Genomic DNA, 10670 nt, shown 5'->3' with positions numbered 1-10670 from the left:
AATCTTATCCCCTTCAGTGGGCAGGAAATTTGTCTTGTCAAGGTTACTGTGACCCGCCCGTTGTTAAAGGCATGGTCAATTTGCAAGTCCATCTCCATCTGTCTCCATTTAGCTCAGGTGATCATCAGTCTTCTTTAAAATGCTTTCTGCCTTCGGCTCTCAGGACATTGTGGATACAAGGTTCACTCTAACCTCCATCCCAAGGCCATTTCTTCTCGGTGACCGTCACTAGCCCTCCCTTGTCTTTTCCCATCACTCCAAGGCTCCACCCTCCAAGACTCACCGTATCTCTCCCACTGTTCTCCTTTCTTCTCATCTAAGAACTGGTTTCTTGGCTTTACATATATATGTCTTTTAGTCAACTCGTGTATCCATTATCTAGCCTGAACGTCTTTCCCGAGCCTCAGTCTCCTAGGTCTGATTGCCTTTTCAGCAACTGTACTTTCGGCACTAAAAGTATCCCAAACTTAATGTTTCCAAAACATAGCTCCAGGTCTCTCTTTCCCCAAACTCTCTCCAGAATTCTATCCCTCCTCAGCCAATGGCCTCTTTTATCTCTGTTGCCAAGGCTGAGCACCTTGGAGTCTCTTCTCCCAGACTCTATATCTAATAGCAAAGCACGTGGATTTCCCATGGTTCATTTACTTCTCATCTGCTTTACCACTTACCACGCAAGTGTTCTGGATTGCCCAGGAGTCTCTTAAGTGGCTTCCATGTTGCATGTTACCTCATCCACCCCCTAGACTGTTCCTAACATGGCAGCCATGTTACCTCATCCACCCCCTAGACTGTTCCTAACATGGCAGCCATGTTACCTCATCCACCCCCTAGACTGTTCCTAACATGGCAGCCAATGTGATGCTCTTCACATTAGGGCAGATCCTAACACAGGTGAGCTTCCCATCTCTCAAAGGAATCCCCCTTACAGTAACTGCAGTCTGACGTTCCTACCTCTGGGGCACTGTCTGTGCACTGACCTCACTAGTTCTGCCAGCCCCAATCACTCCTCCCTGCTCTATCATCTTGTTCACCATTCAACTCCTTCAAGGGTCATCAGCCTAGCACCCACCTCCTCCAAACAGGAATTCCCTGCTCGCGTCTTTGAGGTTCTGATTCCCTCATCACGATTTCCATCTTTACCTTGATTCCTTTACAACAGTAAAGCCCTGGTTCCCAGCTTTCTCTTTGTACTGTTTGCTTTGCTACAGCACAATCCCCGTGAGTTTAGGAAATGTATCCTTCTCCCTCCACACCCTTAAATCTTCAGCTCCTGGCATAGATGGTGCTCAATAATCCAGCTGTGATGAGCCAATAAAATGAGCTCTGTCCACAAACTCCAGAAACATGGCAGGGTGGTTATGACAGTTGCTCTTCTTGCTCAGAGTGAACAGTCTGAACTTCTCAGTTAAAAGCGAAGAGTCGCCAGGCGGTGGTGGCGCACACCTTTAATCCCAGCTCTTGGGAGGCAGAGGCAGGCGTATTTCTGAGTTTGAGGCTAGCCTGGTCTACAGAGTGAGTTCCAGGACAGCCAGGGCTACACAGAGAAACCCTGTCTCGAAAAACCAAAAAAAAAAAACCAAAAAAAACCGAAGGGTCTGGGGTTGGAGAGGAAGGTTCGGTGGGCATGAGGACCTAAGCTTGGGTTTCTAACAGCCATATAAAGCTGGGCATTGTCATGGGTATCTGTCATTCCAGAGCTAGGGGACAGAGAAGATATCTGAGGCTTACTAGCCAGTCAGCATGGCTGACTTGGCAAGTTTCATGTTCAATAAACAGAGTCTGTCTCAAAGAGTAATCGAACAAACAAAGAAACAAACGACATAGAAAATAATAGAAGAAACCTCTGGCCTCTATACATGAACATGTACACGCACATACACACACATACATATGCACATATATACATAGACATGCATATACACATATACATATGTGCATACACACATACATATACACATACACACATATATTATATGTACATATATGTTCACACACATATACATGCACACACATACAAATACACACACACACACACACACACAGAGGAGGGGTGCTTTCAGGGTTTAGGTTTGGTTAACATTTTTAACTCCAGCATTCTGCTAATGTGCTATATGTCAAGGTGTCTTTTTATCATCTTAATTTTGATTCAGCAAACATTGATTGCACACCATCACAGGCCAAGTCCTGTGTTAGAAGAGAGAAATACAAATCGAGAGATTCGATTCTTCTCTTAGATTTTTACAGACTTTTATGGATGAGGATAGACCATGGTCTAGCCTATCAACACATAAATATATTAGTAAGTAGGAAAATGTTTCCATTCCTATCAAGAAAGTTAGGCTAAGTGAGAATATTGGCAACCCCAGGGATGCTGTCTGTCACTTTTCCTTCAAGGGAATGTGCAAGGACTGGAGCTGTCTGTGTGGTCCACAGAACACAGCAGTGATGCCTGAGGGGCTGAAGGTAAGGGACACCAGGAATGCAGAAATGGGAGTATTGGGTCTTTGTAGTGGGGGAATTCTTGGACCATGGAGGAGATGTCAGCTGAGTTTGGCAGGTGGGCTTGAGGGCCATGAGATTGGGGAAGCTTCCAGACTTGAGGGAGCATACATAGACACAGGTAGGAGGAAGGTCCCAAGGCTCTTTCCAGAAATGGACCATATCTAATTTCTGGGTAGGCATAGGGCAGGAGTAGGGAAGAGAGGAAGAGATTGAGAAGAGAGCTGAACCATGTTATCGTTATTGTTGGCTTTTCAACGGGATTGACGAACAGGAGCTTTTTGTTTCTGCAACAAATAACAGAATCATCCGAGCCTTACTCGCTAGGCAAAGCTGGTGTGAATGGACTGGATATCCTCAAAGAGAATTTATCTGTAGAAATATAGCTGCTTGTTGGTATATTTCCATGTTTCCTTCCATCTTTGGAAATGGATAACCCAGGCACCATCCACCATCTATAAGACATTCTATTAGCCATCTTCCAGTACAATGTATTGGTCTTTCCTGATGGATAGCAAGCAGGGTTTACTGTAAAAGCTCTTTCCTGATCATGATGGAGCATCCTCCATTTGTCCCCTTTCTCATAAAGCCCATCCGCTGACCTCCAGCATTTGATAAAAGCCCCTTCTCATTAGCTCCAGCAGCTGAAGCCGTCTGAGCAGATTCCAGTAAGTATGGCGGGCGACACACTGAATAGCAATAGCCCATCTATCCAGACAGCGTGGCCGCTGCGCCCTTAGAGGAACCCAGAGATCTTCTCCTTGCATATAACATATGCACCCGGGAAATATGTTGGACTCTGTGAATTCAGGGACTGGTCTTTTGAATATTCTCCACGACCTTTCCCTCAACCCACAGGCTGTTTTGATACAGTTTCATCTCAAGGTGGGACCCAAAACCAAGGTCCCGGAAGGAGTCACCCAATCAAAGGATCTGAGAGTTGGGAGGTACCAGTGATTATTTATTTCAGTTGTTCTGGTTTATAAGGTCAGAAGATGTTGCAGCTCCACACAAAGGCCATTATGGGCAGAGCTTGCACTTGGACTCAGGACTGTAACTCTTACCACAGCGGAAGGCAGTCCTGTCTCTTAAGTCCTTCTGCTTGAGCATTCACTCACCGGAGAGGCCTTGGTTCTCCTGTTCTTTCAGGGTCTCTGCCAGCCCGCATGCTACTCGGATAACAGAGTTTTATTACTATAGTAGGTCTGTTTACTAGGGAGGGCATTCGGTGCCAGCCTGGGATCAGACTCCAGGAAGCTCTGTAGGTACAAGGTGGTGTCTCTGTGTTTTCTGGATGGTGGGACCAGTCCTGGCACCTTGAGGAGAGAGGAGGTTCCTACTGCAGACTGTGCTCTACCAAAATTGAATTAATGTGGCTAGGAACGAGAATGGGGAATGTGCATTTGATGGAGGGATGTCGCAAGTGACCAAGTTATGTGTCCAGAGTGAGGCGTTCATGTTAGACCCATGCAGGTGAGTTCGCCAACTGATTGGAGAGAGGGAGAGGAAAGAACACGGATCCAAATAGGAGTCATCCCAGAGACTACTACCATCCCTTCCTTGCGGGCACTGTTTGCAGGGGAATATGGATTCAGTGTGCAGCTGCCAGAGGAAGGAGCCATTAGCCTGGAGACCTTACAGGCAAACAGCTCGCATTGCAGAAGCAGACAGATGAGGTCCTATCTCCCACTCTCTGCAGGTGGGGCCAGCCCCTGAGATAAACACAACCCTTAGTTCACCGCTGCCTTTTCATTTTCTTGTGGACATTTCTCAACCAAGGCAGGGCCTCACCTCAAGACAGCTCAGATGCCCCTCTGCCTCCCAAGGGGTTTGGCTGCTGCAGCAAGCAAAGGCATAGCTAGCAATAAGCCTTCCCATCTTCCATAGCGCTCTGGGGTGGGGGAGCAGGGAGCGGGGGAGCAGGTAATTGTGGCTATGAGTCACCGGTGCTGCGGTGGCAGTGTGATCTAGCTTTACCCTGTTTCCCAAGGAAGCCCCAGGGAACCTGGACAAGTTGGGGCTGGGGCTCAGACAACTGGAGAAGGGGTGGGGACAGGACGGCACCCAGCAGATTTCCTGGCATTGTGCCAGGCCAGAGCTGCCTGCTGTGTGCAGGAAATATTCAACATTCTGTGTCTTAAAGAGAGAGCCTGGAAAGGCTCCAAGACTATACTTAATACATCTGCTGGGAGCTACACAGACGGAAACTGGGCGGGGGGTGGGAGGGGGTGGGAGTTGTCTGCAAAAATAACCCTTGCAGGTCCAGCAGAGCATACAAGTATCCACAGGGCACAGGTAATAAGCAGGTGCAAAAGTCCTCTCTTACCTCCAGTTGTACACACACAATCCAAAGCTCATTTGTAGCATCAGATCTGTGTTTCTGCTTTAAGATCCCAGGAGGTTGGAAGAGAATGTTATTTTAGTTGCTAGAGCATGGAACGGTGTGTTTCCTTTAGCACAGAACCAAGCAGAGAGATGGATGGGTAAGTCTCCATCTCACAGAGGAGGAGGGAGCTGACTCGAAATAATTAAGTTTAGCTCTTGTATGTCCAAGGCTCTGAGTTCAAGCTTGCCCCCTACTGCTCGATGCCCACCATCCTGGCATCCCCTCCCCCCCAAAAAAAGAGCAACCAGATTCAAGCACTGGATATCCTAGTAAGCATTTTCACTATATTCTCCATCACAGAATTAGTGATTCCCAATTTGGGGAAGAAGATACTATCCCCCTCCACACTCTTAAGACACCTCTCATGCAGAGGATGATGAGATGGTTGGAAACTAGTAACTGAGGGGGCTTTTGTTATTGGACATATACTCCGGTGCAATTGCAAAAACCACAGAAGCCAGCAAAGAGACAGGCTGACTTGAAATGATAAGTCTCCAGAGGGCTTTGTCTAATGGAGAAAGAAACAACATGCAAACATCCTCCTTTCTTTATTTATCCCCCCCACACACACCCAGAAAGGGAGAAAAGTCTCTCTCCTGTGTCCCAGTCTCCCACTCCATGTTCAGCAGCGTGTTGTGCTGCTGACTCATTCCTGAAGCTCTGCGGCCCTTAGGTCTTCATCTTCAACTGTAGGCTATGCGGATTGCTTAAGTTAGAATACGGTGTGGGGAAGATGTGTGGGGAAGCTAGGGGTAGTAGGTGAGCATCCACTAGGAGATGCACTGACTGTATACAGGTGAAATGTATGAAGACGCCAAGCTCTCTCGGGGTTTGTGTGGAATAAGAAAGTGAGTAGGAAGGGAGAAAAAAAGAAAGAACAGGTGACCTCGAATGTTAAAAAGACGCTTGTTTGCAAAACTTGTTTCCCTTCTTTGAATATACGCCTACATCAAAATAAACATGCCATACATACACTTTCGTAGATGGTTGCTCGTGCGCACACACACACACACACACACACACACACACACCCCTCTATAGTCTTTAAACTTGTCATGTGCTCTCTTCTCTCAACAATTCCATAACCATGTTTGTCTCACTCTCGCAAGCACAGGATGCTTTGTGTAAATTGAGAGCTGTGTGTTTCAGATTTTATTAAACATCTGCCTTGTTCACAACCTGTCTTCTTTTAAAAGACCTTATCTAATTGCCTTGGGTCACAGGGGCTACTCTCTTGTCCACATGCAAAAGAGATACACATAACCACATCACTGAGAAACAGTACTAAACAAAAGCGGGATAAACAGCAAGGGTTGTGATGATCTGTGTTCTTGGGTAAGAAGAACAGATTAGAGAATAATCAATCATTCTATGATACGTGTTTCCATGGTTTTTACAAGGTAGACACATGCACTTGTATCTTTAAATGCTATAGGTATTTCGTTGGCCTGAACACATCCTTTAAATTGCCTTGGCAGAAGGGAAAGGTGGTGGCGACTTTGTAAGGTAGGGCTTGTTGGAAGGTGACTAATGCTGACTACTCAGAGGGAGTGAGTTCCCAAAAAAGTGACTTGTCACATAAAGACAAAGTCATCTCTCCCTGCTCTCCACCTTCCCATCTTGTCATGGGAATTTACTGGCTCCCAGCACCCCAGAGGGATAGGAACACTTACGGACAGTGACAGGGATGAGCCTTTACTCATCTTTCCAACTCTAGATTTTTTTTTTAATAAGTAGGTGAATGAATGAAGTACCTCTTACGCATACGCATACGAATCTAGTATGGTTCCTCGTACAAAGGAAAAACTCAGCAACCTTTGAGTGACATCCTACGCAAATAGAGGGGTACATCAGCCAGGTTGTCTTCCATGGCTTTTGTTCACTTAAATATCTCAAAGCCTGCAAAGTCATTTTTTTTTTTTTTTACTGTTTCTACTAACCCCAGGGAGAAAATGGATAAAATATGAGAACCTTGACACACCGAAGGAAGGCAGTACAAACTCTGAGTGTTCACCAGAGGAACCAACATGGAGCCCGGAGCTTAGATGCCAGGGCCACCTTCTCTTCCTCCACACGACAGGCGACAGGCCTGCTTCTCAACCTGGCCTTTCCCTTCGCATCACAAGTGGTCTGATTGCTCATATACTCCAGAGCCTCTCTATGTAAATTCACGTTCCACAGATCTCAAAACCTTTCTTCTGTTTCAGAGCAGGAGGCTGAGCAAGATATATGCTTTTCCTTTTCTTCTTTTTCAAACCAGCAAATGGCTTTTTTATTGATCTACCTTTTTAACAGCAGGTTTATTTCTCTTCATGGAGACTCCAGAATTCTGTTTCCCCCCTCCCTCCCTCCCTCCCTCCCTCCCCCCTCTCTCTCCATCTCCCTCCCTCCCTTCCCTCCTCCCCCTTTTCCCTTTCTCCCTTCTTCCCTCTCTCTCCTTGTCTCTCCCCACCCCTTTAAGTTCAGAGAACCTGCTCCCTCTTCTCTACCTCTGTCTCTTCCCAAAGATTTATCTGATCTCTGCTCTTCATAAACCAGCACTCCCTCCAGACCTGTGTGTTCCGGGCCTGCTGTGGCCAGAATTTAATGTGCTAATCGGGTTTTTCTGTGTGTCCGCGCACACTGTGTCCCTCCACCACCCACTCTGCCTTCTTCACTCTTATCTTTCCATCTTCACCTTCATGGTACACGGGGCCTATTAAATGGGGTCCGGTGCAATTTCTGGCACCCAATAAATCTAAATTTTCAAGCTTGGGAAGCTGGGCTTACCCACTGGCACCCAGATAAATGAGTCCTCTGTGAGAAACCTACACTGCTCATTACTCTCCGCTAAAACCCCAACTGAGGGCCTAGAAAGTCAAAATCTCTCCTTACTCTTCACTTCCTGGCAAAGCACATGTCCCCACCCTCAACACAGGGACTTACTTTTTCATCTCTGTGTGTTGTCCTTTCTACTGAGGTTTTCAATGAGACAGGAGCATCCCAACCAGTACCTAGCTGGTTCAGTCTTTTCTGCTGTGGTGCCTCGGAGTGAGACTTAACACCTAGCACACGTCTGCACTGTACAACAAAGAATTGTGCTCAGGCTCCCAACCAGACAATGATCACAGAGGCCTGCATAGACCCCTCGGGTACAGGGAGTGATGTTTCAACTACCCAAGCCTCTTCCATCTGATTGACAAGGGACCTCTAGATCTCCATGTAGGGATTAAAGAAGGGTCATTGAGGTTGGGGGGGGGGAGCTCTTGAAGTCAGACCAGCTTCCTAGAAAGAGGAACCAAGAGCCAGAACTGAGGGAGGAAGCAGGGTTAGAGTCAATGTTTTCATAATCCCCGAGGCAACAGTCTGCTTTCAAGAGGCGGGGATATTTGTATTTACTTATTTGTTATTTTGCCTTGAGAAATTACCACCTTTCACTTTGCCAGCTTCCTGCTTCTCTACAATAAAAAAATCAATGACAACAAATCTTTTAAACCACTCTGAATGCTACAGCAGTCTGGGAAGGGCTCCTCCCTGGCCTCTTGGCTGGTGTGTTGCTGAAAACCCAATTAAGAAATAATAATTCTAGAAGACAAATATCTTTTAAATAAAGTACCTCATTTGGGCTTCTGTGGAATTAAGGCAGTAATCAATTGAACACTGTGCTGTGTAGCTATCTAAGCCATTGTGACTAGCCTTTTGTACCCTTGTTAGTTTAAGCATCAACCCAGGTATTGTTCTTGATCATAGTGTGTAACTATGGTCGTCAGCTATATTTGCAATATATCATTATTGATCATGTTGGTGAGTGTGATGGTAGTTTGAATGAGAAATGTCCACCATAGTCTTGGACTTTTAAATATTCGGTCCCTAGTTAGTGGTGTAGTTTGGGGTGGTTTAGGGAGTGTGGCCTTGCTTGAGGAAGTGTGACTAGGGACAGGGTTTGATACTGAAGCATCATGAGCTTGAGACCAGCCTGGGTTGCCTAATGAGACCTTTGTCTCACAAACAGTAACAGTAGTATCATCTCGAGAGGGAAAACTAAGGTTACTCTAAGAAGAAACCTGCCTCAGTTTCTGACCTACTGGTCTACCCGAGAAGCCAACATTGGTCCACATTTGTATTGGCCAATCAATTCCACCTTGTTATGTTAATCACTCCATCTCTATCTATTTTTGTTTGCTTTGTGTTGCTATGCATAAACAATATGATCAAAATCAGCATGGGAAGGAAAGGGTTAATGTCGCTTACAGATTACAGTTCATAACTGAGAGATGTCTGAGCAGGAGCTCAAGACAAGAACCCGGAGGCAGAAACCGAAGCAGAGACCATCGAGGAAAACTACTTACTGACTTGCTCATGTTCTTACATGAGCCTTTTTTACATGTTCTACCAGCCTAGGCATGACAGCATCTACAGTGGACTCGGGCCACCTATGTTAATTAGCAACTAAGAAATGCTCCATGGACATACCCAAAGGCCAGTGTAAAGGATATAATTCCTCAGTTAAAGTTTCTTCATCCCTGGTAAGATGACAGCTGAAGCTAAAGATGACTCTATCCACCATCCTTCCATCCACCCATCCACCCATCCATGCATCCACCCACCTACCTACCTACCTACCTACCTACCTACCTACCTACCTACCTACCTATCTGTTTTTTGTCTGACCTTCCTTTCTCGTTAGCTGGTGGACCTGCTGAGGGACTCCAAGTTCCAATATCGTAGAACATCTTTGGAATCAGCCAGATATAAATTAGGTCTTTGGTTTTCACGTAAGCTTTGACAATTTGACAAAATTTTGAGTTCCAATGTCTTTATTTGTAAAATGATTTACAGGAACATTTAGAGATACAGAACAAATGATTGTTAGTTTAAGACCATTAGTAAGGCTCTCTCTTTCAGCCAAGCAAAATTCCCAAAGGAAAGAAGGCCACGAGGAAGAAGGTGGCTCTGGCTCTCGCCATCATCAAGAAACAGGAGGTCAAAAAGGTAGTCAAATTTTTTTTTTTTTTGTTCGAGAAAAGGCCCAAGAACTTTGGCATTGGGCAGGACATCCAGCCCAAAAGAGATCTAACACGCTTTGTCAAATAGTCCCACTACATCAGGCTGCAGTGGCAAAGAGCCATCCTCTTTAAGTGGCTCAAAGTACCTCCTGCCATTAACCAGTTCACCCAGGCCCTGGACAGGCAAACAGCTACTCAGCTGCTTAAGCTTGCCCACAAGTACAGGCCAGAGACAAAGAAAGAGAAGAAGCAAAGGCTACTGGGCCATGCTGAGAAGAAAGCTGCTGGCAAAGGGGACATCCCAACTAAGAGACCACCTGTCCTCCGAGCAGGAGTCAATACAGTCACCACCTTGGTGGAGAACAAGAACAAGAAGGCTCAGCTGGTGGTGACTGCCCATGATGTAGACCCCATTGAGCTATTGGTTTTCCTGCCTGCCCTGTGTTGAAAGATGGGGGTGCCTTACTGCATCATCAAGGGAAAGGCCAGGCTGGGGCGCCTGGTCCACAGGAAGACATGCACCACTGTTGCCTTCACACGGGTTAACTCAGAAGACAAGGGTGCTCTGGCTAAGCTGGTGGGAGCTATAAGGACCAATTATAACGACAGATATGACCAGATTTGCTACTGCTGGGGAGGCAACGTCCTGGGTCCTAAGTCTGTGGCTCAAATTGGCAAGCTGGAAAAGGCAAAGCCTAAAGAACTTGCCACTAAACTGGGTTAAATATACACTAAGTTTTCTGTACATAAATATGATTACTGAATTTAAAAAGAAAGACAATTAATAACAAAATGCTTCT

General features: G+C 46.0%; 1 pseudogene; it reads left to right on the top strand.

Moving 5' to 3' along the window:
• Window positions 1-843: 843 nt before the first annotated feature.
• LOC143438738 (large ribosomal subunit protein eL8 pseudogene) lies at window positions 844-10594 on the top strand (annotated as a pseudogene).
• The last annotated feature ends 76 nt before the right edge of the window (window positions 10595-10670 follow it).

This window comes from Arvicanthis niloticus, chromosome 26 (genome assembly GCF_011762505.2).
Source record: "Arvicanthis niloticus isolate mArvNil1 chromosome 26, mArvNil1.pat.X, whole genome shotgun sequence".
In the NCBI taxonomy this organism is placed as follows: Eukaryota; Metazoa; Chordata; class Mammalia; order Rodentia; family Muridae; genus Arvicanthis; species Arvicanthis niloticus.
This window is presented reverse-complemented; position numbering and strand designations above follow the sequence as displayed.